The sequence below is a fragment of the Megascapheus bottae genome, chromosome 11 (assembly GCF_031878675.1).
Source record: "Megascapheus bottae isolate mThoBot1 chromosome 11, mThoBot2.hap1, whole genome shotgun sequence".
In the NCBI taxonomy this organism is placed as follows: domain Eukaryota; kingdom Metazoa; phylum Chordata; class Mammalia; order Rodentia; family Geomyidae; genus Megascapheus; species Megascapheus bottae.
The window spans coordinates 31,314,412-31,338,766 of NC_143519.1; the positions used below are offsets into that span (position 1 = coordinate 31,314,412).

At 36.9% G+C, this 24,355-nt stretch overlaps 1 pseudogene; it reads left to right on the forward strand.

Moving 5' to 3' along the window:
* Positions 1 to 574: 574 nt before the first annotated feature.
* LOC150056875 (mitochondrial import receptor subunit TOM22 homolog pseudogene) lies at positions 575 to 984 on the forward strand (annotated as a pseudogene).
* The last annotated feature ends 23,371 nt before the right edge of the window (positions 985 to 24,355 follow it).

Genomic DNA, 24,355 nt, shown 5'->3' on the forward strand with positions numbered 1-24,355 from the left:
AGGACGTTTTTAAGTAAAGCAAATTAAAACCAAAGAACACAAAACAAAACCAAGCAACAACAATAGGAATGATAGAAAGAAAGAACACAATCCAGATATGGGATTGAGCATATCAAGTAATGGATGCAATGCATGCTCTAATGTCGTGAATAGGACTTGAAAAACATTGACCTTAAGATGAGTGCTTCCCTTTATCTCACATCAGAACATTCCATCATTCTTGGATTTACACTTTAGTGATCTTCTCACTAAACTTAAGTCACTGATGTCTGAATATTCCTTAAACAAAGAATGAGTTCTACCATACACTTTCTTCAAGACAAATGTCTTTCCTGAGATCGTGTATATTAAACACTTTTGGTGTCCAAAGAATTCATTTTCCCACAATATGTTTCTTTTTATCTCTAAAACAGGTTTCCTTCAAGATGTTCTTACTCAGTTCCTAGAGCTCACTAATAACTTTGGCAAGCTCTCTTTTTTTTTTTAATTAAAAAATTAGTAAACGTTACAAATGAAGAGGGAGCTAAGATTTTTTTTTTTACAATAAAAAATCTCTTATATGTCCCTTCCAGCCATGGCTGCTGCCAGCGCTAGGGAGCCTGTGTCTTCCAAAGAACTGCTCCCAAAAGGCAGCAGAAGACCGAGGAGGAGCTGGAGAAGGAGGACAACGAGCTGGAGAAGACCCTTTCGTAGCAACTCTGTAGTATGATGGAGATGTTTCAGGAGCGCGGTTGAGCCACCTTTGATCTCTCCATCTTCGTGGCTCAGAAAATGTACAGATTTTCCAGGGTATCCTTGTGGATTGGGACCACTTCATGATCCTGGTTCTTCCTGTTGTCTTTGAGACTGAAACGTTGCAAATGGAGCAACAGCTGCAGCAGATACATCTAGGGCCCAACACAGGCCTGTCAGGAGGAATGCCAGGAGCCCCCCTACCCTTCCTGGAAAGATCTAGATTGCTCTGCTCTGTTTGAGAAGTCTAGGTGGGAGAACTTTGAGATTTAGTTGTGTGTGAACAGATGATTATTTGGATTTCGTTTTCTTTCTTCAATTTTGACATGATGATCTATCCAAACCTGTGGGTGGAAATTCTCCAGACTTCATTGTCTCAACGAAAGAACCAACTTGCAACGTGGTCCTCACTCTGATACCGCAGTGCGGCAATATGGATGGTTATTCCAGCACTGGCTCTCAGCCCTTTCAGTAAATTGCTCTTCTCACTTACCCATTCTAGGGTAGAAACGAATGCCAGTGGAAGAGCAGCACCCCTGGCTTTTTTTTTTTTTTTAAGATAGAGATGTTGGGGATGATGCTTCACACAATACAAAACTGACAAAATGCATTGGAGCAGTAGTATATAGCATATATAGTATATAGTCGTGTATAACGGCCACCTGGGATTTGTCACAGGAGCAAGGCTTGCTGAAGCCTTAGCCATAGATGGGGATGATAGGGGCTGTGGAGGACAGAGAAGGAGCTCATTTCCTGTGTACCTTTTGGCTGTTAGACTTATGTGTATGTGTGTGGTGCCTGTATGTTAAAAAAAAGTCAGTGCGCACTTTTTGTATTTAAATATTTTTTAAAAAATGAGAAAAAACTCTTATAATCAAGTAAAAGGTATTATTCAAGCTAAAATACCTGCTAAAGGTTTTATATTTAAATTAATTGCTCATACCTTATGTTTCTTGATCTCTCCTACTATAAGGACATAGCATTTGATAGTTTCAAGATGACATATATTCAGTTGTCATTACAGCCCCAAACTTACACTATCTTTAAACATATGTAACTCAATCATCTATACCAGTTATACACATTACTGATAACAGGAATTATTATATACACGAAGTTTTAATTAGAACATATAAAACTTAACTTGGTTACCATTTGTTTCTGGAGTCGAAAAGGATGAAAGATATGTAAATTTCCTATATGTTCCTTCAAGTTAGCTACCTTTAATGCTACCATTAGAACATTTGAAAATATAGTATTTAATTGTGAAATGATCACAGTTACTGAACAAATCCTTTTACATATAATACACCTCACTTTTTTATTGGCCATAGGAGAGTAATCTTTAGCTGTTCAATGATTTCTAGTAAAAAATAAATTGGCATCAGAACTTTAATAAGTCTAGTGAACATACCTTAAATAATGAAAATATTGGCATTTTCCTACACTTAGCCACAATGGACACATTCACGTTTTTGAAAAAATATTAAAGTCTTACAAAGCAAAACATATTTCATAAAACTCAGCTATAGTATCAAGTACAGCTTCAATACAATACTTTCATTTTAAGAATCTATTAAACTTTATATTTTATCCACAAAAGTCAAGTGTTTTATCAAGGCAATATGAATCTATTATTGATGACAGAAAACTTATTAGATTTTTACAACAAATTATAGTATTTTGAAATCAAAAGTTAAAACATAACATTCTTTTGACTGCATTGGTCAATTCTATTCATTCCAAACTGCACTAATGATTTCTATTTATTTTCTTTCATTCTTTTTGATTCCAGGAACAATTATTTCCCACAACAAATCACTAGATTGGAGGATATTTTTTCTTTTTGAGTATATTGAGTAAGAATTTTCTGTTTGGTTCATGTGCATAAATATATAGAATACAATGCAAACTAGCTAGTTATTTTTCATACATTATCACCCCATGATTAGTTTTTCTTATTAAAATAGTTAGAATGCTTTTGTGCACAATAACCTTATCTGCTTCTGTGTGACTTATATTTAATCATCTTCATTCTTTTAGGATAGCAATTTTATTGATATATTTAGTAGTTTTAAGTATAGATGTGAATGACCAGTTTTCTCAAACTTTCTTATTTTCATTCAGGCAGGAAGCTCAAATTATACCTTAAAGTTATCTTCCTCAAGTATTATGAAAATAGTACTTTCCTTAGGTATTATAAAAATTACACTTAAAATTATTTTGCAAAACTCTGTTTAGCCAAATTTAGATCATTACTCATTGAGAAGTTGTTTTTAAAATATGTGAATGTTTTGAAGCTTTTCATTTAAAGTTAGATTTGAATCACCAGGCTTACTTTGGAAATAGTCATCAAATTTTGTCATAGAAGTAATTGTAAGGTAAGGTACAGAGTTTAATCATTTAAGGTAAGAACATCTTTTATGATTTTGCAACCTCGTTACAACTGAGCAGTCTCCAGCATGTGGTGATGTTGAGCAATCCGATTCAAATATTCACTGCATTGCCTAAGGCTTCCCCTAATTTTTGGACAAGCAACATAAAAGTGAGAGTCCTTTATGAAATAATTTTTAAACTTAATTATAAAAGTATATATTTATGAATGTCTCACTAATTTGTTCTTACTATAGTATTCAGTCATTTCTGAGGGTTTTACTTCTGGTACATAATTTTTATAAAATATTCAGTGTATACAAATTCTGTTTTCTAAATGATATTCATTTGATAAGCAAATACACACAATGAGTTTAATTAAATATTGCATTTTAAAACAAAATTATGCTTCAAACTACTTCAAAAAGATAAAATCAAGAAGGTATTTTTGAAAACTGAAACCAGGTCTGACCCATAGGGACTATCACATGCTCAGGCTAATTCTAGATCTGTCATCACCATCTGCTTATACATTTTTTTCAAATCAGTTGGGGTATCACTTAGATAACAACTTGCCTAATATTATTAACCTGTACTAAGAAATTTCTAGTAATATATCCAGAAATGTCTTCAAAGTCCATATACATTTAAAATGTTGCCACCTGAAATAGCTGAATTAAAAATTTAGGCTAATTTTATTTTCAGAAAGATTGGGACTTCATCTTCAGCAGCTATAAAATGTCACACTGGAGGTGTGATTCAAGTGGCAGAGTGTCAATCATGAGCTATAAGCCATGCAAGAGTGAGGCCCAGAAATGAAACCCTGATAATACCAAAAGAACAAAAACATAGATAAATATTTGAAATTAAATATTTACTCAAAGAGTTGAGTATTAATTACCATAGTATTAATTTTGTTTAATTTATTATAATATTATTAAGTAGTAAAAACATGTTTCAATTACATAAGTCAGGTTTGATCTCAATGAAACTTAATTTCAGCCCTTCCACCATTCTACTTAACTTTCTTCCTCCTCCCATCATTACCCATAAGCTACAACATTAAATTGTAGTGCCTTGCTAAGTCATTGTAATAAAAAGTTTAACAGATTATTTTGTCAATTAGGAAACGTTAAATTGTCACTATTTCATATTCTAAAGTACATGGTTTAGATTACTTTTAACAATAAGGTAATTGTTAGTGCAGCCTAAATTATAAACTTGTGGCCTTGAAGGATCAATTGAATATATTTTAGCACACATTAAATTTATTCTGATCTCAAATATCTATTGCAAACTTCCCAAATGCTGTACAATTTTTAATTGCAATTTTTCTTTCACCATTGTCAATTCGTTTTCATTATAAGCTCTGAAAACACAAAGATATTCCAATGAAGTAAATGATATTTTTTATGGGAATTGACAATTGTTGATTGTAGAGTGATGTTATCAGTGTTCTAGCAAAATTCTCCAAAGCTAATTCTTTGAACCTACCAAATAATGCACACTAAATGTCAATTATTTTCTTCCTTTAAATTTATCTTGCTTGTCTCATCTTTGGAATAGGAGGCTATTTCAACTACAAGGTCAAAATAGCCCCAGTCCTAATATTAATCTAAAATGTGTTGGGACTTAATTAACAAAAGAAACCTAGGGGAATAGAAAAGAGCTGCAACTCAAAGCAGAAAGGAGTAAGTACATATGGACAGACTTATTTTAGATTAATTTTAATAAAAGGAAACACAGATAAATATTCCCTCTCCTGAATTATAGACAAATTATTATTTCACTTCAACACATTTTCACTAGTTACAGCTCTGTCTTCACAATTTAGAAAATGAAACTGATATCATTTTTGTATAGTTAATGACAAGCCTTCCACTTTTGTTTTCATACACAAGTGGCAGACACATCTGAGAATACTAGATGGAAAAAAATAATTTAGACATCTTAAATAATTTACATTCTTCACTACCATGTGTCTCTTGTGACAGTAAGCACTGGTATAAAAGAAGTTCATTGCACATTGGTAGAGATAGTTTTTACAATTGTCATGACTCAGTGTTTTCTACTAAATGCAGAAATAGCTCTGAGGTTAATCTTCCATATCAAAATAAAATGAGCAGCCACCTGTTCTAATGGCTTCTCACTGCCCAGAAAGGGCCAACAGACCAGCAGAGCAGCTGGAGAAGAAAAGGTCTCATGATGCCAGTGGTTTGTTTACCAAACACTCTTTTAACTCCTTTCACTTTATTTTTTTAAATGCCATTTATTATTGTCATATGGTTATAAAAGGTATGTGTCTTCATTCTCAATGTACAGAAAATGTCACTTCAGTTCTCACATTTCAAATATCAAGCAGGATTCACCACAGGGATGTAAAGCTGATCCAATATATGCAAGGCAATAAATGTAATTCATCACATAACAGGAGCAAGGACAAGAATCACATGATTCTCTCAATAGATGAAGAAAAAGCATTTGACAAGATCCAACAACCCTTATGGTAAAAGCTCTGGAGAAATTAGGAATCCATGGAAAATCCTCAGTATAATAAAGGCAGTGTATGAAAAACCTGCACCTAGCATTACAACTAATGGCAAAATGCTAAAGCTATTTCTGCTAAAATCAGGAATGACACAAAGATGCCCACTCTCTACACTCCTCTTTAATATAGTATTAAATGAGGCAAGAAGCAAACATAAAGGGGATCCAAATAGGGAAAGAAGAAGTGTAACTTTCCCTCTTTGCAGATGACATGATTCTGTATTTTATAAACCTTGTATACCCCACTCCCAAGTTGCTTGAGGTGAATCAGAATTTTGGCAAGGTATCAGGGTATAAAAATAACTCTCAAAAATCAATTCTTTCCTATATGCCAATAACTACAGGAGTGAGGTAAAAATTTAGAAAGCAACTCCTTTTGCAATAGTCTCAAAAAATAAATTACTTAGGAATTAACTAAGAATGTAAAGGACCTTTATGATAAAAAATTTAATAACCTAAAAAAGGAAATTAAAGCAGAACTGAGGAATGAATGGAATAATTAATATCGTGAAAATGGCAATCCTGCCAAGAACTATCTACAAATTTAATGCAATCACCATGAATGTCCCAATGTTATTCTTTAAGAAAATAGAAGTTATCCAAAATTTCATATGGAATAAGAAAAGATACCATATACCAAAAACAATTCTTAGCAGAAAGAACAGCGCAGAAGGATTACCAATACCAAAGTTTACACTCTATTACAGAGCTATAGTAACTAAAACAGCTTGCTACTGGCACAAGAACAGTCCCAAGGACCAAGAACTGAAGATGCCTAATATTTGATAATGGAGCCCCCAAAAAATAGAATGGAAGAAAGCCTCTTCAACAAGTGGTGTTGGCAATACTGTTTAAGAACCTGCAGAAAACTAAAGTTGGATCCTTCTTTGTAACCCAACACCAGGATTAATTCAAAATGGATCAGAAATCTCAAGGTAAAAGCAGATACAATGAAAACTTAAAAAAAAAGGAATAGTAAATACTCCAGGTCTCCTTGGCACAGGTTGAAAAATTCTTAATAAAATCCAGGAATATTAAAGAATGTTTGGACAAAAGGGATTGCATTAAACTGCAGAGCTTCTGTATGGCAAAGGACATAGTTCATAAGTTAAACAAAAAGCCCACAGAAGCCGGGAGTTTGGCCTAGTGGTTAAAGTGCTTGCCTAGCATGCATGAAGACCCGGGTTCGATTCCTCGGTACCACATACATAGAAAAAAGCCAGAAGTGGTGCTGAGGCTCAAGTGGTAGAGCTCTAGCCTTGAGAAAGTCCAAGGACAGTGCTCAGGCCCTGAGCTGAAGCCCAGGACTGGCAAAAAAAAAAAAAAATGCCCACAGAATAGGAGAAGATTTTCACTAGCCATAAAACAAACAAAGGCCTCATATCTAAAGTAAGTCTACAACTTAAAAAAATGAATCTCTCCAAAACAAATCTCCAAAGAAAGAACCATCTCATTAAAAGATAGGCCAATGACTTAAAGAGTGACTTCTCTGAAGAAGAAATAAGAATGGCCTATAGACATATGAAGAAACGCTCGACATCTCTGTCCATAAAGGAAATGCAAATAAAAACAACTCTAAGATTCCATGTCACTCCATTTAGAATGGCCATGATCAAGCAATCTAATAACAATGGATGCTGGCGAGGATGTGGCCAGGAAGGATCACTACTACATTCTTGGTGGGAGTGCAAACTTGTTCAACCACTATGGAAAGTAGTATGGCGGTTTCTCAAAGGACTAAACATAGAGCTCCACTATGACCCAGCAATCTCACTCCTTGGCATTTACACAAAAGTCCAGAAACAAGGACATACTAAATCCACTAGCACAGTGATGTTCATTGCAGCACTATTTACCATAGGAAAGAATTGGAACCAACCCAGAAGCCCCTCAGTTGATGAGTGGATCAACAAGATGTGGTATTTATCCACAATGGAATTCTTTTTATATATTTTTAATGTAATTAATAGAAAGGTTTCATTATATTCACAAGATAGAAGTTGCATTACTTCACAAACATTGATCCCCTTTCTTATGTCTTGGTCCCCACTTCCTGTCCCACCCCTGCCCCTCAATGGAATTCTATGCTGCAGTCAGAAAGAATGACATTGCCCCATTTGTAAGGAAATGCAATGGCTTAGAAAAAAAATAATATTAAATGAAATAAGCCAGACTCAAAGGAACATAGGCTCAATGGTCTCCCTCATTTGTCATAATCAGTAGAAACCTTGGGCTCTCCTAGCAGAGATTTACAATAGAACAAAACCTAGAAACATAAGGCCATATATATAGTATGACACTAAATGTAAGGACCTCCAGGATAAGGAAACAAGCCATATAATGAATGACTGTTGTTCTTAATGTACTGTTATCTCTCATCCCTTTTGCTATCCCTTGGTTATCTCGTATTGTTACAATATTTCACCTTGTTGTCTGATATATTTTATATAGGCTCAATTGGTTATTTGAAAGACAATAGGGAAGGGGGGAAATCAAGATGAGCAGGGGGGGGAGGAGGAGAGGAAAATGGGGACCAAGACATGAAAAAGGGTATCAATGTATGAATGGTGAATTAATGCACCTTCTATCTGGTTACATAATGTAACCCTTCTATTAATTACAATATAAATATATGGAAAATAATTAGTACACATTGGAATCATGATTTGGAATCATGAGCTTTATCTCGTGACAGTTGTTCTTAATGTACTATGTTATTTCTCTTCTGCTTTGTTGACCTTTGGCTAATCTCACATAATTTTTTTCATATATTTTTGTTATAATTAATAGAAGGGTATATTACATTCACCAGAGAAAGGTACATTCCTTCATAAATATTGATTCCCTTTCTCATGTCTTGGTCCCCATTTGTTAATGTATCTGACTTTGTTATCTGGTATATTGTATGGACTTCTATTTGATTATTTGAAATAGGGAAGAGAAGGGAGGAAAACAAGATGATTGAGATGGGGTGAGATGGAGTACATAAGAAGGGGTATCAATGTGTGAGAAGTAATTCACTTACTATCTGGAGGATTTAATTGTAACCCCTCTATACAGTACCTTGATAATAAAAAATAAAATGAAAATAAAATAATGTAAAGCCTATATTTTTCACAATACACTAGCTAGCAATTACCCTAGCAATTACATTTTTCTATTATATACTAGAGTAGTATCCAAGTAGTGTATATTCATTCCTTATTATTATTTACATTTGTTTTCAAATAAACTGAAAGTAGGACACTTAGAAAGGTACCAGATTTGTGTGAGTTTTCCTAGTATTTGTAATAGTAAACTGAAGTTATCAAAATGTTGGTCACATTTACTATGCTAGATTCAATTGATAATTGCTCCTCTAGTTCTCCATTAACATCCTGTGATGAAATACTCATTGCAACACTATGAAATCTAAACATTTGTTAAGCAATTACCAGATAATTATTTCTTACAAACTAAAGTGCAATTACAATGATGTTATGTTAAAATAAAATTCTGAGATTTCTTATCATTAGTGTAAAAAGTGCTTGTCAACATGTAGTTTGACATTTCTCTGTTCATCATTGTGTTATAATTGCAAACATGTTGTTTTGAATTTAATTATATTAAATTTAATGCAGTACCAACATAGAATTAGAAAACCGTCTCTCACCTTTATCTGGGTTCATTAGTGGAATTTAGAGTATATTTATATGAAATATATAAAAGCTACATTTTAAAATTTAAATCTGAACTATTCCCAAATGGGGCTGAGTCCCTGTATATTTGCATATACACAGAAACGTACTTGATATTCCAAAGAAGGTATCAAATGAGATATTAATAAATAATAATATGGACTCAAGTAGAATATATTTTAAAAGTTCAGTTATATGAACGAAGATCACCTTATCAACACTTATTGTTTTAGTCTTTATGATACATTGAATTAACTATTATGTTTAAAATAGTAGCTGGTAGTAACTGTGAAACAAGTGATTTTTAATATTAAATTATAAGCTAATGATCATACCCTATTAGCTATACTTCATTTGCTGTTAGCATTATTTATTAGTCTATTCAATGGGACTCCACTTTAAAATGTCTTCTATTATCTAACTTTACATATTAATATAAAACTAAATAACAAGTAACCAGTAATAGAATAAATTTGTAATAAGAAAGTTGAAAACAAGGAAAAGTAAAGTGGGAAGATTGAGCACTTATTAATAAAATATTTGTTGTTGGAGGTTTATTGGATTTTGCATCAGTCCAGCTATAAACAAAATATTATCTTATTTTAAAATATTGAAATCTGATGCCCGAACAGGAGACTATGGTATTACATTTAGAAAGTAATATCAGTTATAGATTTGAAACAACACAGTCTATCTCCAAGCTATGAATATTATCCCAGCCAACAAGTACAAAATGTTAAATCACAAAAATGACAAAAAAACCTTACAATTGTATATATGTCTATAAAATACCAGTAGAGTTAAAAATGTTTTTTTTTTTATTAGAGTGGATTATCAACAGTGCCTTCAACTGAAAAGAAGCATGCAAATCTAAACAATGACAATTCAGGAACTAACAAGTATTTGAAACAGCATTCATTTCAATACCAAGTAACTGATGGTATCTATAAATTGAGCTCATTCCATTCCTTGTTCCTAATACAGAATTCCTGACTGATAGTGTTGGGAGCCAGAGTGGAATCAAACTGTACCTTGACTTGCATCAGACGATGGCTTTATTGTCTTATTGCTTTCTGGCCCTATTCTATGTAAATGACCTGAGAATTACCATATGAATGTAACACCTGGAGGGTCCCTGGGTCTGGAGGAGGGAAGAAGGGGGAGTGGAAAATAAACGCGGCAGTCTTGGCAGTCTTTGCCTGGACTGCGGACATCCCGGACCCGGTGTGTCTGTCTCTCTTCTATTTCTTGCTAGTCCTTGCCCCCGATTTCAGGAACCCCAATCTGCGAACCCTGGTTTGCTGCCGGTTGGCCCCGGCATCTGGCGCCCGAACAGGGACCCTGAAAATCTGGGACGAAGGTGAAGGACCCCTCCCTGTGGTGAGTAATACATCGTAGGACTATTAAGAGAGTGTATAGTCAGGAGTAAAAATTATGGGTCAAGTTAATAGCCATAGGTCATATGTACCGATCTTAACAGGCCTACTTGAAGCCCACGGAACGTGGGTGGAAAAAGGGGTGCTTCAGAGCTTCCTATAGTTTGTCGAGGAGGCATGCCCGAGGTTTATAGAGGAGGAATTCCAAAAAACCTGGCAGCGGATGGGAAAAAGGATTCAAGCATATTATAATGTATATGGCCCCGAAAAGACCCCAGTAGAGGCTATTGATGTATGGAATATAGTAAGTGAATGCATAGATCCTCTACATGAAAATGCTGAACTTAATCTTGAATTAAGGGAACTTTATGAGTTAAAGGACCCTTCTGAAAAACCTGAGGCTGAGCCATACGCCGCAGCCCAAGAGAGTCTAAGTGAGATCTTGAAAAGGGAACAACAACCAGTAGATATTGAGTATCAGATTTCAGGTTTGAATATCAAGGAGGAAAGTTATGATGAGTCAGTGGAGGGCCGGGTGGCTACGATAGAGAAGAAGTTAGAAGAAATGCTACATTTTCTATCGAAAATGGGGATGGAGCAGAGAGCCCCCCCAGAAGTAGGAAAGAAATATGACCCTCAGGCCACTATGGTGTCTGATTCTAAACCTTACCCCTCACACCCACTGCCTCCGGCTGCAGCCTTACGGCCTCAATCCCTTTTTCAACCTTTAGGCAAGCCTAAAGGCCCTAGCAACAAGTCCCTTTTAACAGGCACTACAACCAGGCACAGTGCATCGCAATTAAACCTGACTCAGGCTGCTAGAGAGAGGGAAGATATTTCAGGGCCTCGATGCTTCCCTAGTTTAGTTGATCATGATGAACAAGTATACCATCAACCTGTTCCTGTTAAACTATTACAGGATTTAAAGAGTGCCTGCTCCCAATATGGGCCAACTGCCCCTTTTACTCAAGTAATATTGGAGGCCGCGTGTGCTGGTATTGCATGCCCAAATGACTGGAACCGGCTTGCCAGAGCATGCCTTAGTGCAGGAGAGTACTTATTATGGGAGACAGAGTTCACTGCACAGTGTCGGGCTAAAATTGAAACAAATAGGTCTAAGAACCTGCCTTACACTGTTGATCAGTTGTTAGGAGAGGGAACCTATAAAAATACCAAAGATCAATTGGGTTATGCAAAGGAGGCCTATTTACAAATAAATGCTGCGGCGAGAGAGGCTTGGAAAAGGTTACGCAATTCCAATCGTACAAAAAATCTAGTAGAAGTTAAACAGGGACCGAATGAACCTTATCTAGAATTTTTGTCTCGATTAATGGAGACTGCAGACCGCCTAGTACAAGATGAGAGTGCAAGGAAGATTATAGTTAGACACATAACCTATGAAAATGCCAACGCCGCCTGTCAGGCGGCTATCAGACCCCATAGGAATAAGGGAGGAATCACGGACTTTATTTCACTGTGTGCTGATATTGGACCCTCCCATGTACAAGGCCTTACTTTAGCCACCGCTCCTCAAGGAAAGACTGTTAGTGAGTTTCTAAAATATAGAGGTCAGCGGCATTCTCGGGATGCTAGACCCCCAGGGCGTTGCTTTTCTTGTGGACAAATAGGACATTGGATGACGCAATGCCCACTCCAGGCCAGGCAAAAGAGAGAAAAATCACCTGGCACATGTCCACGCTGTGGTAAAGGGAAGCACTGGGCTAAAGATTGCAAGTCAGCAACAAATCGCAATGGCCGCCCGTATTTGGGAAACTGGAGAAGGGGCCAGCCCCTGGCCCCGCAAAACCATGGGGCAGTCCCTCCCTCTTCTCGGCCACAAGTGCATCTTCTAACAACCCCCCAAGATCAGTCTCCGGCCTCCTCCATGCCACCCCAGGCAGTGCAGGATTGGACCTCTGTTCCTCCACCTGCTCAGTATTGACCCCAGAGATGGGGACACAAGCTCTCCCCACGGGGGTCTTCGGCCCCCTTCCCCCGGGAGTGGCTGGATTGCTGTTAGGGCGAAGTAGCTCAGCCCTTAAAGGGATACAGATTACACCTGGCAAAACTGACCAGGATTTTACTGGAGAAATCAAAGTTATGGCCTCTGCCCCGAAACACGTGGTATCGATCCCAGCCGGTCAAAAATTAGCACAATTAATACTTGTGCCTTTACCTCCCGGGGAGACTGCTAATTCCCCATGTGGACAGAGAGGATTTAGATCTTCTGATATATATTGGGTACAAAGCATAAAACAAGAGAGGCCTGAGATGACTATATTTATACAAGAAAAGCCCTTTAAAGGAATATTAGACACTGGAGCAGATGTGTCTGTTATATCTAAAAAACATTGGCCAGCCCAATGGCCCCTGACAACCTCTATGACTTCCCTACAGGGGGTTGGGCAAGCAACTGACCCACAGCAGAGCAGTGCGATCCTTGTTTGGAGAGCTGAGAGACAGTACCCAGGCCCCGAGTTCAAGTACAGCAACCAACAAAGTGAAATGCCAATGGCATGTTTATCCCTGTGTGGAGAGACACTACTGGGACACGAAAGCCTCTGCTTGGATGGCAGAGATGGTGTCAGATCTTAGTCACTTGTGCTTGGCCAATCAAATTAATCAGAGCCGGGAGGTCATAGAATAGTTTGTAAGCATGCCTTACTAATGCCCGTGCCTTTCATAACTGGGCAGGAACTTGTCAATCTTCTGTGATAGCGGGTAGTTTAAAGTCCTAATTGAGTAAAATTTTTATTTTTTATTTTTGACACCAGCCACAAATTCAGGAAAAGTTTGTGGATCTGAGGCTTGTGTCTCTATTAATCTGTTTAGATCTGACAACTGAAGCATTGTTAAGGTTGCAGAAATTTAGTTCCCCAGACAATCAAGAAAAAGCCTTTGCAAATGGGTGCTAGGTAGGCTGCGCTGTTGTGGCCAAGGATGGTTTGTGCAGTTGTTGAATGTTTGGAGAGATGAGGAGGGGCACTCTGGTCATTTTCAGCCATTTGTCTTGGATCATCTGCCAATTAATTTATGGGGTCGTGATATCATGGAAAAAATGGGAGTGTATATGTTTAGTCCTAGTGCTGCGGTCACTAAGCAGTTACTTGATCAAGGCCTCTTCCCCTTTAGGGGACTAGGCCGAGCAGCACAGGGGGAGATAGAGCCACTCCAACCCCAGTCTCACCCTACGAGACAAGGATTAGGGTATTCTTTAACGGGGGCTGTAGTTTGTCCTGCCCCTCATGCTGATCCCATAAATTGGCTCTCTGAAGAACCGGTATGGGTTGAACAGTGGCCTCTTTCTCTAGAAAAGATCATTGCAGTTCAGCAGCTGGTACAGGAACAGCTGGACTTGGGACATGTGGCCCCTTCTAACTCTCCATGGAATTCTCCAATTTTTGTTATAAAGAAAAAGTCAGGTAAATGGAGGCTGTTACAGGATTTGAGAAAGGTTAACGCGACAATGGAACTGATGGGGGCCCTACAGCCTGGCTTGCCTTCACCCATGGCAATCCCAAAGGATACTTATAAGATTATTATAGATTTGAAGGATTGTTTCTATACTATACCCCTGGCGCCTCAAGACTGTAAGCGCTTTGCCTTCAGCGTCCCCTCTGTTAATTTTAAAGAACCCATGAAGCGATATCACTGGCTTGTGCTTCCACAGGGCATGGCAAATAGCCCAACTTTATGTCAAAGTTTTGTAGCTAGAGCCATTTCTTCCACTCGTGAAAAATTTTCTTCTGTTTATATTGTTCATTATATGGATGACATCTTGTTGGCTTGTTCTGACCCTATCGTCGTACGACAAGCCTTTGGACAACTAAAGCAAGATCTGAGCCTTTTTGGCCTTATAATAGCAGCTGAAAAGGTTCAGGAACACCCCCTTTTTACATATCTAGGCCATATATTAGGCCCACACTATTTTAAAAGCCAAAAAATACAATTAAAAACTTCACACTTAAGAACTCTTCATGATTTTCAGCAATTCTTAGGAGATATAAATTGGCTTCGGCCTTATCTAAAGCTCTCCACAGGAGAGTTAAAACCCCTCTTTGATCTCTTAAAAGGAGATACCAACCCTACATCCTTGCGTGAATTAAATCCTGACGCCAGGAGGGCCATCCAAATTGTAGAAAAGGCAATTTCCCAGCAACAAGTGACCTATTGTGACTATTCTAAACCATGGGGAGTTTACATTTTAGCTACTTCTCACTCCCCAACTGCTGTATTGTGGCAGGATGGCCCACTTTTATGGCTTTATCTACCATCAACACCCGGCAAAGTGCTGACCCCCTACTACGAATTGGTAGCTAATCTGATACATATGTGCCGAGTGGATTCCCGTAAATATTTAGGTCAGGAACCTCATTTTATCTGTGTCCCATATAATCTACAACAACAAGATTGGCTATTCGCCCATTGCGATTCTTGGGCCATTGCGTGGGCCAATTATACGGGGAAAATTTTGCATCACTACCCGTCTAACAAACTTCTCCAATTTGCTGCGTGTCATACGTTTCTATTTCCTTCCATAGTACAGGCCTCGCCTTTATCTTCTGCTGCTTTGGTATTTACAGATGGATCCTCTAATGGAACGGCTGCTTTGACCATTAATGGGAAAACTCAATCTTGGGTTACGGGTTTTTCCTCCGCCCAAGAGGTGGAATTAGAGGCTGTTTTACAAGCACTCGTCCTGTTACAAGACGAGCCCTTTAACTTATACTCAGACAGTCAATATGTAATTCGTGCTCTTCAAGTCATAGAAACTGTTCCCTTTATTGGAACTACTAACTCCAATATTCAGACCCAATTTCGCCAAGTACAAACTTTGCTTTGTTCTCGCAACCACCCCTGTTTTTTTGGCTTTGTTCGAGCTCACACTAATCTTCCTGGCCCTTTAAGTGAGGGCAATGCGGTTATTGACTCCGCTACCAGAGTTTACTTAACTCAGGTTGAACTTGCTAAGCATTCACATGCCATCCACCATCAAAACAGTCGAGCCTTGCGCTGACAGTTTAAATTATCTAGAGAAGCAGCACGACAAATAGTTAAGACTTGCTCCAACTGTGTCCCTTTTTCACCAGCCCCCCATTTAGGTATAAATCCACGAGGACTGCTTTCTAATCACATTTGGCAGATGGATGTCACACATGTTCCATCATTTGGCCGATTAAAATATGTTCATGTTACTGTAGATACTTATTCTAATTTTATCTTGGCTACCCCCCTTGCTGGGGAAGCCACTAAACATTGTATTTCTCACTGCATTCGATGCTTTGCTGAGATGGGGATTCCCTCGCAAATAAAAACAGATAATGGCCCTGGCTATGCAAGCCGAGCATTTCAATCCTTCTGCCATTCCTATAATATCACTCATATTACAGGCATTCCTTACAATCCTCAAGGTCAAGGCATCGTGGAGAGAGCTAATGGATTATTAAAACATCAAATTGTTAAAATACAGAAAGGAGAGTCATATCCTGCTACCCCTGTGAATATACTTAATCATGCCTTATTTGTTCTAAATTTTTTGAATTTGGATTCAAATAATTTACCTGCTGCTCAGCGATTCTGGGAAAAAAGAGCGCAGCATCCTTTTGCCTTAGTAAAGTGGAAGGATCCCCTAACTGGTGCTTGGCATGGACCCGATCCTGTTCTAATCTGGGGTCGAGGGCATGTATGTGTTTTTTCACAAGGAGAAAATGACGCCCGCTGGCTGCCTGAACGCTGCGTTTGGATCGTGGAGAGTGACAGTGGCCATCCAAGCAGCGACTCACTGGGCCTACACCCCCAACCCTCCAGTGGTGCATCCTGCGACGTGGGAAGGACCTGAGTTATTTGTGCATGTCAATCGGGACTGCTACTGATCCACTTGTTCCACACATTCATATGAGCTGTGTTTCTCCTCCTTTTACTATTATGTAGGGATCTTTTAACATATTCATTGACTCTACACAATTTAATATGTGACATTATTTTGTCTTTATCAGCCCTCTTCTTAATAACCTTTTTTGTAAAAGATGCCCAGGTGAAAAGCAAAGGCCTCCAGAGGTAAGTAGAAGTCGGCCGACCCCCTTGTATGTCTGCGTTTTATTTTATTTTATTTTTGTTTGTTTGTTTGAAAAAGTGCACTGTGGGCCTAAAACAGAGGCCTGGGTGGTCAAGGGACGCCTTGACCCCCCCCCTCCCCTTCTGAGTTTCTTGTCGATAACAAGGCATACCTGAGAGTCCCACCAGCAAGACATGTCTAAATCTAAAAATAACTGTTTGGTGAAAACATTCATTTGAGCTCATGTTTTTTGTGTTAAGTGTATCTGATTGAGTCCAATTTTCTTGTTATATGTCAATGTCTGATTATTTAAAAGTCTCCGTTTCTCTGTCTTGTTCGTGTTACATATTTTTTCTTGTCCAGTTTTGTCTTTAAAATTGGTACCATTTCTAAGTATGGATCCTTATGGTTTTTCTGTGCGTACTCAAGCACACATCCTTGTTATTTATTTGAACATTTCTGGGCCTAGCATGGCCGCTCCCCCATGTCTGCAGTTGTGACAAGCCCTGGAAAAATAAATTCCAGCTAAGTTGCAAAAAGTTTTGTTTTGAACCTGGTTCTCACCTGTAAGAGTAAAATTGGCAAAACTCTCTTGACACAAACTTCCGGAAAACGAACGGCCGATATTAATTTTGCGCACTTTATGATCTTTGAGTATGAATGTGTGTGAATGAGTGAGTGAACATGTTCAAGGTTAAATTGTCAGCATGCTGTATAAAACAATGGATAAATTTATACTTAAACACAAAGACAATTGGGTAAATATAAGCTTAAAACTTCAACAAAAATATTAGGTTTGAATGTTTTACAATGTCTCAAAGAATTATTGTGTTGTCTTAAAGAAAAACTGGTAAACATTTTTCTAGATCCTGAAATCTGCATTTTATTGCAGGACATACAGCTGTTTACATTGTAAACATTGTATCCTGTTCAGCACAGAGGTGTTAGGGAATTTGGGATTTATTACTTTAAGTTAAAGTTTGGAAACATGTATTAGAGATTTAAATGTAAAATTGTTCATTAACATCAGAAATTTTGCCTGTCCTTTCTTGCAAACTGACACTAGAAATCTGATGGTAAAATGTGGATAATGTGATTAGTATTTTAAAGGAATGTTTAAGGGTTTATCTCCATGCTATTGGGTGTATTTTAAAAAGGAGAGGAAACTAAGTCCAGACTTAGACTTTTGGTGCACTGATGTCTATAGTTCTTGAATTAGGGAAAAACTGTTATTTGAGTTTAAACTGTTGTTGGAGTTCTAGACAGTAAACTAAACTGCAAAAGAGCCCTTTTTTCTAAAAGGCAAGAGGAGTGCCTTGAGCCTTAGGGGGCCTGAAGGCAGAAGGAGTTCTTTGTGCCCTTAAAGGTTTTTCAATTGCAAATAAAGGCTAAGGTGTTAATTGTTTAAGCCAGTATCAGTAAAAGTTATTAAGAACATTGGAAATGGGTTTCTAAACAATATTTGAAAGTGAAGTTGTCTTAAATGTTTAAAGAAAGAGAAAAAAGGAAAATTAGGACTACCAAAGTAATTGCTTAATTGCTATTTCAGCTTGCTCTTGTAAGTTACCTTATAGCAACTTCCAGCTAGCCCATGGAGAAGGACAGCAATCCTTATTCAGATGTAACTTTGGCTTTTACCAGGTTCTAGGTAAGCTCATGCTTAGAGACTATTTCTGTGTTGACCACCTTGTTGCTTTAATTGGAGTAACGTGGCCTTTTGTAGGACTCATTGATCTGAAAGCCTCAGCTTTGAGCCTGCCCGGGCAAAGCAAAGTCCCTGTGAGACTGTGGTGTCTAATCTGCCAGCAGGATGCTGGGACAGAGTTGCTTTGGAGCTTGAAGTGGCAGAGCGCTAGCTCTGAGCTGAAAAGCTGGGGGGAAGCACTCAAGCACCAAGCTCGGGACTCATAGTGGTAGGGTGCTAGCCTTGAGCTGGAGAGCTGAGAGACAGTGCCCAGGCCCCGAATTCAAGTACAGCAACCAACAAAGTGAAATGCCAATGGCATGTTTATCCCTGTGTGGAGAGACACTACTGGGACACGAAAGCCTCTGCTTGGATGGCAGAGATGGTGTCAGATCTTAGTCACTTGTGCTTGGCCAATCAAATCAGAGCCGGGAGGTCATAGAATAGTTTGTAAGCATGATTAATTAATGCCCATGCCTTTCATAACTGGGCAGGAACTTGTCAATCTTCTGTGATAGTGGGTAGTTTAAAATCCTAATTGAGCGAAATTTTTATTTTTGACACCAGCCACAAATTCAGGAAAAGTTTGTGGATCTGAGGCTTGTATCTCTATTAATCTGTTTAGATCTGACAACTGAAGCATTGTTAAGGTTGCAGAAATTTAGTTCCCCAGACAATCAAGAAAAAGCCTTTGCAAATGGGTGCTATGTAAGCTACACTATTGTAGCCAAAGATGGTTTGTGCAGTTGTTAAATGTCAAATATGATCTCTAGTTTGGAGTAAATTATTGTTCCTAATATCTAATCCTTGATAAAACAGGCTAGGCTTCTTAAGGTCCCTGGTCAAGCACAGAGACAACACCCCTGAGTCAGCTTGAAGAAGTCACAGAAGTTGAATCTCCGCCCATCAATCCCCGTTAGACCAAGGGACCAAAGTCATTTTTGGAAAATGTGACAGGATAAATTAGGGGTATAGAAAAGAGTAAAAATTGCACTTGTGTTTCTTTTAAAATAAAAAACGGGGGATATGTTGGGAGCCAGAGTGGAATCAAACTGTACCTTGACTTGCATCAGACGATGGCTTTATTGTCTTATTGCTTTCTGGCCCTATTCTATGTAAATGACCTGAGAATTACCATATGAATGTAACACCTGGAGGGTCCCTGGGTCTGGAGGAGGGAAGAAGGGGGAGTGGAAAATAAACGCGGCAGTCTCGGCAGTCTTTGCCTGGACTGCGGACATCCCGGACCCGGTGTGTCTGTCTCTCTTCTATTTCTTGCTAGTCCTTGCCCCCGATTTCAGGAACCCCAATCTGCGAACCCTGGTTTGCTGCCGGTTGGCCCCGGCATGATAGAACGCAACACAAAGGAGCTTTCAAAAGTAATGATTTTACAATGAGAGGACATTAGAAATACGATTAATGGGGCCAAGAGTTTGGACTAGTGGTAAAGTGCTTGCCTAGCATGCACAAAGACCCCTGTTTGATTCCTTGGCACCACATACATAGAAAAAAGCCAGAAATGGTGCTGTGGCTCAAGTGGTAGAGCTCTGGTTTTGAGAAAGTTCAAAGACAGTGCTCAGACCCTTAGCTCAAGCCCAGGATGGGCAAAAAAAATACGACTGATAAAAGATGAAAATATATGGGTTAAAATTAATATTGTAATTTACATACTTTTAGGTGGAACAGTAAGTATATATGAAGTGTGTGCAGCATAAACTATATTTCAAAGGAAAGTGTAAGTATATTGTGTTAGAGCTATGTATTCTATAAGAAATCAAAATTATATACACTGCTTCTGCCTAGCAAGAACAAAACCTTGGGTTCAAGTTACTGTACTGCAGATAGTAACAATAATAACCAATATTTTTTATATTCCATAAAAAAGATTTTATTATGCCATGTAGTAGTTATGATGTTCATTAGATCTTTTACATGAGAAGAGATCTCAAATAAGAGATCTCCACTTAATTGGAGTACAAAGTACAGGAAAAGAAAGAAAAGAAAAGAAAGTTCTAGAAAAAATTCTCTCAGGGACTACGTGCAAAATGATTGGTATTTTTGAAATCTGAAAATGCATATTACTTGTTGGGGTTTTTACTTTCTTCTCTATTAAAAATTGAAATATGCCTGTGTGCATATCAATTTATTTCTCAAGGGAAGTATATTGCACAGTATTAAATGGTGCTGGACTAATTAATAAATAAATCCAAACAAAAGAAATAGGGAGGCAGAAGGGATGGAAACATATCTGCATATACATCATTCAGGTAGGCATTGAGAAGAAAATTCTCCTTAAGGTAGACTAACAACCTCGAGGTTGTTTGTCATAGTGTATAAGGGCTTTTTCTAGCATACTGTTTTAATTCTTGCACAACAATGACAAAATGAATTTAATGTGTTACATGTGTCAAAAGCATCATTCATGCTCTAAAGACTAAAAACTTCATTTCAGTATATTCATGAACCTGTTTCTGCCCTTTTTCTGCTATCATTTTGTATAATATATTTCATAAGACTATAATATTTACCAAAGTTTCTAGTAAACACAGGAAAAGATCAAGTTTTAAATGGTATACAAGGTTACATGTTAAATCTATGTGACACATTAAGAGCAAATATTGCTAGAATGGACCCAGTTACAAAATTTCATAGTCTATTTTCCAAACATATTCTATTCCATAAAGGGAATTATTCTCCAGGGGCATCTACTGAGAGCATGTACAAAAGAAATGAGGTTAGTTTTATTAATTTACTCTTTTCACAATTGAATGGCCATAGCTTTATCCTTTCTTTCCCCTGGGCAGTAGTATGTTACTTTTTTTTAATAACAGAAATGTGAAAAAATAAGGATTTGTTTCATTCAGCTTCATTTCACTGGAAGTGCTGTAAGGGAGATGAGATTTGAAAGCATTCACCATAATGTATAGCATATCTGGTTTCACTTTACTGATGATGCGATATCATTGTAAATGGCTCACTTTGGGACATACAGCTTTATTAGAGCATTAAGCCTTGAACTCCTGACTCCTTTTGAATGACACTAACAATTGTTTAGAAGCAATTGCTAAGTTTTGTCAATGGTTCCTCTTTTTCCCTTAGCATTCAATGTATGTGCAGGGCTTGTTTGCAAATACAGTTATAACAAAGGAAAATAGAACATTTGAAAGAAATTCTCATAGTGCTCAAATACAGTTTGTCATAAAAGAGACAACTCATTTGATTACTGAATTTCTTAAACTGAACTCTTAAAAGAGAGTGCCACTTTTCCGAACAAACAAGCTAATAATAAAATAAATAAAATGGTGAAGATATTTACTTCTATGCCATAGTATAATTTGCCACTTAATAATGAACATGTTAGGCATTGTAAAAACATTATAACAAAGTACAAGAATTACTCAGATGTATATCCTTGTGGTAAGTTACAGGGATATTTTCTTATGAAATTAAATAGAATAAAACTTACAGAAAAAAAGATCATTAAAAAATGACAGCACACACTTTACAACCTTGAATTTGGGAACTTTAACAACATTTTATTGAAGAGGCAGTAGCAAAATATTAAAGCCATGTTACACTAGTATATTTTTATTCAACTGTTGTTTGATGTTCACAAATATATTTTAAATGTTTAACATTTGGATACCATTGTGTTGCTACCAAAGTAATAATAACATCGACCTAACAGGGAATTATAAAAAAGAATAAACTCTGAAATTTTAGAATGAAGGAAAAACCTTAAGTTCTCTCAATTTCTCATTTTGCTCAGGACCATTTAAAAATAGATTATGATTATCATCATAAAGTATAGTTATTTTAAAGCATATTTTTGAAATCCATTTCTTATTTTAAATCTATATAGATTACTAAAGTTATTTTGCTTTATTTTAGCAAAAGTAAATTTATAACAAAATGTTAAAGAATAAGACAACTGTTCCTCATCCTTAATCATAAAGGAAATGAAAATATCACTGAGATTCCATCTTAGCCCAGTCAAACCAACAACCAACAAATACTGCTTAACATTTGGGAATAGAGAGGAACCGTTATACACTGTTGAGAGAAATAGAAATTAATGAATGCTATATGGAAAATGGACTGGGATTACCTTAAAAAGATATAACTACCTTATTATCTTCATATATATATATATATATATATATATACACATACATACACACACACACATGTATTTCCCCTAGGTCTTGAACTAGACTCAGCCAGTGTGTGTGTGTGTGTGTGTGTGTGTGTGTGTGTGTGTGTGTGTGTGTGTGTGTTTGTGCATGCCTGCATGTATTTGTCTGTGTGTGTATATCATATAAAATCATATTTAAAGTTCTTTTTAGAAAAATTGACACATGAAATACCTGGTAGAAATTAGCTGAGTGTAAATTGAATTGATCAGCATGTAATAGTAATTCATATTACTTCATATGTTTTTTATTTTTTGCATGTATTTGTTTATATGTATTTTATAAAGTATAGTCTGTATTTTAGTCTGTGGTAGTTTCCTATCTTAACATTGTTGATCTTCATGAGAATATTTGGATACCTTTCCAAAATAGGCAAGTTTTATTAACAAATAAACTGTTTCACCATTATGGATTATTAACATTCATATACCTTAAATTTTGAGATATAAGGAGGGTTCTATCGTTAGAATGTACTACTAATGCCTAATATGTGGAGATTCATTTTCAAATTACCTTTAAAAATCTGAACTATATGGCCAGGAGTTTGGCCTAGTGATTGAATGATTTCCTAGCATGCACGAATACGAATCCTTGGTACGATATACATAGAAAAAAAAGGTGGAAGTGGTGCCGAGGCTCAAGTGGGAGAGCTTTAGCCTTGAGAAAGTCCAAGGACAGGGCTCAGGCCCTGAGCTCAAGCCCAGGACTGGCAAAAAAATCTAAAATATTACTAATTAATAAATATTACTAATAGTTAATATCTTAAAGACATCTTATAAGATAAAGTAAATATTTACAATTATAGATACAATATGTTGCATAATAATGTAAGGGAAAACACTAGATTTTTATCACTGCACAGGATCTTGTTACAAATATGTAAGTTTTCATATGTGAAAACTAAATTTAAGAAATCTTTTTTTTTCCGGCTGTGAGTTAGGAATAGTGGTAGTGTTTGCCTAGCATGCAAAAAAGCACTGTGTTCAATTCCTTGATACCACATACATTAAAAAAAATAAAAGCCAGAGTTGGTGCTGTGGTTCAAGTTGTAGAGCTCTAGCCTTGAGAAAGCCTAAGGACAGCTCAGGCCCTGAATTCAACCCCAAGGCTGGCAAAATAAAAGAACAACAACAATTTTTTCACACTGTTTCAGAAGAGAGTTTCATTGACTAAACTACTTATCTAATAAAAAAAAATTTTGAATGACAATTTACCTTTAGTTTAGAGCCCATGTGGTGATGTCATTTACATTAGATAATATTTCATAGTGAGTAATTTTAACAGATACCATCTTTCCAGCCAAGCTCTCTGGTTCTGTAGCATTAGTTTGCTAGTATTGTATCGAATCCTCAGTGGGTACATCTCAGACCCAATTAACCATCAAATGAGCTAGAAATTACTTTTAGGTACAAATTGATGTGTGATAATTACTTTCACTTTTCAAATTTATAAAAAAATATATCTTACACCATTAAAATTGCACAAGAAATACATTTCAGTGATTATCAAAAATGAATTTCAAGTTCACCACCCTTAAGTGTAAATTAAGCCTTATTAATAAAGATAAGTGCATCTTTTAGACTTAACTATTCAAAAGGAAGACAGGCAAGGACCGCTTTTAATAGGCTATTGTTGCGTGGAATTTTCTTGAGCCACTGTGTGATAATGTTCATGTATTCCTGTACCTTTTCAGGTATCTTCATCACTTCTGGTGCTGT